The sequence below is a fragment of the Pollachius pollachius genome (assembly GCF_949987615.1).
Source record: "Pollachius pollachius genome assembly, chromosome: 3".
Taxonomy (NCBI): Eukaryota; Metazoa; Chordata; class Actinopteri; order Gadiformes; family Gadidae; genus Pollachius; species Pollachius pollachius.
Window position 1 is genome coordinate 48,140,523 of NC_136936.1, and position 5,000 is coordinate 48,145,522.

Here is a 5,000-nt window from a genome sequence, read left to right on the forward strand (position 1 = left end):
TCTATCACACTTACACAGAGTTAATGCAGCCCTACTATGAGAGGCTGAGCCGATATGTTCCAACTGTTTTTTGGGTGTTTCGGCTGGCTGAAAGCTAAGAAAATGATTGAGCTTTTAGGATAATATCAATCAAAGAAGTACCATGTGGATGCGTACGTACTTTGAGAAATACTGCAGTTGAGGTTTTTGGTTGAGGTTTAAGGTTTTTGCTTATTTTTCTGATAAGGAAACTCAAGGTGTATTTTACTTTTATCCTTCATCCATTACATTTAAAGGTCACTCTCCCATGAGTATTTGAATGTCAGCCATCAAAGAACTGTTCTGTGTCCTATCTCTGAAAGTTCTGATTCATATTTCATATTTTCGTGTGCACCTGTTGAGTGGATTTCAAAAGGATATTTTCATTCTAGGTAAACCTTTGTGAGTGAATGTCTTTGTTTATATTGTGCACCTCTTTCAGGGAAGCCTTAAAGGGAAGATAGATTGAGATAATGATGTACAAATTGATTTTTCGCAAGCTTGTTTGAGAATTAATTATTGCACATTCATGGTTGAGCGCATCTTCTGCATGCACGTTTCAACCAAATGTTTGCTTACAAGCTAATAATATCTTTAGGACACCAAAAAGGCCATCTTGATGAAAGTTAACTGAACAGAAGATAACGACCAGACAGTCACTGAAGTAGATTCAGTCTTCCCCTTTCATCAGTGCCAGTCACAGAACACTGAGTTCTAAGGATGGATGGCAAGGCCTAATTAATCCCACAGAAATGTCACAATAACTCTTTGGTATCTTCCCAGTTTGATTCACTCCATTGATCCGGAACAAGAGCATTTATCCTCTTTGGAAGAATAAAACAATGTTAGAATGATCATGTAACCAGCACTTGTCATGCTCATCAGCAGAAGCATTGTCGGACCAACTGTAATGGAGGAGCGGCATTCTAAATGTGGTTCATGCTCATGAAAGGCATCCCATAATGCAACATGGCAGCCTCAGTGGCCCTAAAAGCTTGAGGAGACATCACATTCAAACCAATCAATGATGCTAATATATTACGACTTACACGTACCATCGATGTCCTATCTAACTACGTAGGTATACACGTTGCTTTAAGTTCTTAAATTAAACTCAGCCTCTTTCCTCGTCCTGTCTCGTCAATTAAAGTGCGTTTGTGTGCTGACAGGAGAGAGTCGGTACAGGAGGGCTGTGGAGAGACAGGTGAATCGCCACAATAGAGTGCTCCCTGTCTAACAGCAGACGGCAGACGACTGGGCCCTAAATGAGAGGCTGCGGAGAGATGGCTGGGACCCAAGTGTTTCCTGGAGATAAGAGGGGGACTCTGAGTTTGGGCACAGGGAAAATTAAACTAGACAGGGGATGGACAGAATGACAGTTTAACATGCTATCTAATTAACAATCGAGCCTCTGCCAGACACAGTTATATTTTAAAGCCACCGGCTTGGCACAAATATGGCATTTGGGGAACTGTGAAATTCCCCACATTGTCAGAATCTTTCTTTCATTAGAAACGTGGCCTATTTTTCTGTGGTTTTAACGCCTGAACAAGGAAAGCTGTGCTAGATGTCATCGTCACGAACGACTAACATGGAAAACTTACATGAAGTAGGCTAGTGAACACCGTTTTACTTTTAAATACTGGCCACTTAAACAGATAAAACTGATTATTTCAAATATATTAAATATCTGACTTTGATTTGTTATTTTAATCTTAATCTTAATCTTTCTTTCATAGCTTCATAGCTCTCCTGCGTTTAATACCACTACCCTGTATGCCAATTATTTAACAGCCAGCTGGCACATCTGGAATACCTTTATGAAAATATTGGGAATGGTAGGGGAATATCTCCGTAAGAAAAGATTACATATGCATGGTTATAACCAACATAATCACGCCCTGCCACTCCCTCTAAAGTATCGCTTGACACGGTGACGTGCGTTTCAAACAGAGCGCTGCCCGGCGAGATGGAAAAGTCCCTCAGGCACTTGAACCCACCTCACTTTTGATGAAAAGGCCAACGTGTCGATGTGTTGGAGAGGATCGACAATTCAAATGGAGGCTCCCCCTGAGCCTCAGACAGGAGGTTATTATTTTTTTTACCTCGACGCCCAGTTCTCGTTTTGAGTTTTTTTTTTCTACGGTTTGGTGCTGCAGGGAGCGGCGACTCGGTCTTCTCATTACAGGCCGGGAGCAGGTGGCTTCAGGCGGGCTGGATCTCTTCGGGTTCCGTCACTCACCACGTCTTCGTGGACAATGACGCCTGCACTCTTTAAAGGTGTAATGGCGTTCCTCCAGAGGTGTGGTACGGATGGACCATTCAAATCACATTTTAAGCACCGACGATATATATATATTTCTAAGGACGTTTATTGAAGGAAGAAGATTAAATGGATTGTTAATTTCCTTTTTCCTGCGATTTCAATAACTTAGGCTATAAAATAAAATTAGTAGAATTGGAAGTAACGAATTTGTCAGTTTTCATCACCATATGTCTGAATTAAAAAGTTTTACATTTAAATTATATTCATTTCATTAAATTATACATCGTTTTTGATTCAAAATTGAAAACCTCATTTGTGTCTTCCAAATTTGTCTTCATAAATATGCCTGTGTAGGCCTACAATTGTCCCTTTTATTTCGCTGTCATATACAGGGCCGGATTAACCATATGGGCAACGGGGCAATAACCCAGGGGCCCCAGATCGCTACAGGGCCCAGGGCACAAGCAAAATGTGTTGATGGATCTCATTTCATATTAACTTGCTGTTCGCCACTGCACCTGCTCACAGTGCGACAGACTGCGAGCAGAGGAACCCAAAATGACGCCAGAAGTTGGCGATGACACGTGACAACCGTCACGTAGCACTAAAAATAACGACGCAAAAATGGAGAAGCCATGAGGAAAGTTTTGAGAGGAAGCGCCAAAGTAAATACTGTCACTGTCGTGTGCATCTATGAATCATATGTTGTCTTTATTTAAAAGCGTTTGATGACTGTTGAAGCATTGAATCCATAGCGAGGACTATAGTATGCCTCTGTATTGAGCTCTATAACAAAGGCTAAGTTGTTGAACATTTCATCATCATTTATCATTAAAGTGCACTTGATGATGATGTCTACAATGCGATAATTGTTTGGGGGGATGGGGGGTCCCTTGGGTGTCGGCGCCTAGGGGCACAGTAAATGGTTAATACGGCCCTAATCTTTTGCTACAAAGCTAAGAAGAAATAAGAAGCCTTTTAACCTTTACCCCTGAAAGAGAGAACCACGTTAAGGCTCATTTGAATGGAACCGGTTGGAATTAGTTTTTAACTCAAACCTTTGTCACACAAACCCTTTCATACAGAGGTCTGTTCTTATTCAGCTGTGGTGAATCTTGCGTGTCAAATTAGTAAAGGCAGATGTTAAGGAGCTTTCCAAAATAAATGTGCTGAACGCGTAGGGCTTGAATGCCAGATGTCCTATGCTAACGACTACATTGTTGAACTTTTTCCAAATGTTTTCATTTTTTCCCTAGCTTTTTGAGACTTGAACCGAGGGGTCTGAACCTGCGCCCCCCTCGTCCCAATTCACAGAACGATTCCCAAATCAACTCCCCCTAGAATTAATGTTCCTCTCTGCACCTGATGTGCAACACACACACACACACACACACACACACACACACACACACACACACACACACATACACACACACACACACACACACACATACAGACACACACACACATACACAGATACACAGGCACAGACAAACACACGCAGACACATACACATGCAGACACACACACATACACTCACACGCAGACACACTCACATACACTCACACGCAGACACACTCACACGCACACTTACACCTGATCCCAGCGGTCTTGCACAACAACTACGTTGATTGTCACACAGATGTCACGCCAGTTCTAAAAATAGCATCTCCAACTATGAATCTCTCTCTCTCTTTCACTCTCTCTCTCTCTCTCTCTCTCTCTCTCTCCTTCAATAGATCGAGAACTAGTATTCATTTCTAGAGAACCATTACTTTGGCCACAGCCGACTACATTGCTTAACGTACTGTGTGCTATGGAGGTAGGACTATCATGTGTCATCTTTACCATGAAATGGTGTTGTCTGATGACCAACTTTCATGTGTGATATTGGTACACCCCAACAGGTCAATATTGTTAAGGATTCCTCTGCAGGAAGTTCCTCTACTGTTTCCTGTAGATACACAATCTACATCTGATGGTTTCGAATGGCCGCATTCGTCTTTAAAGCTGATTATATTTTCAATGTTATCTGGCCAGCGCTGTTTGTGTGTGGTTGAAAGCCACAACTGAACCGCAGCTTCCACTGAAGACCACAAACGCTGTTGGGTGATAGGACTGAAGAAATCCATGTTTCGTTAATATTCATATGATACCCAGCAGCAGGCGCAGTTTGGAGATAGAAAATGCATACATTTCTGCAGATTGCCTTTCTTAACAAAACAATAACCAACACAGGGGACTTCATTCGAAACGCTGCAGTTATGAGAACAAGGATACCAGTGTTTGTTCTGATATTTAAAACATGAAGGGCACATTTGCCTCATTAAAGCACTTGGCAGTGGAAGTGTTGCAAAGTGTTTTTTTCTCAAATGCAACCCCTTGAGCGGCGAGAATACATTAAAACATAATTTATCTCAGAATTCCGTCAATGTTGTCAAAATCCTGTTGAGTTATTCTCAAGAGAAAATCTGTTCCTTAATGTTTTATTATTTTGAATACGCATTTCAATGTGCAGCATGAGGCATAACACATTTTGGAAGAAAGTTCATATGGATAGCATATCAATCATATCAACTGTGAATAATATAAATATGTAAATGTGATAAACATGTATGCAAATTGTATTCAAATCAAGTCAGATGACCAGATGTAAGTATTGATGTATTAATGGTATCATTCATATCTCACCATAAATATGGGCAAAATAACTGTA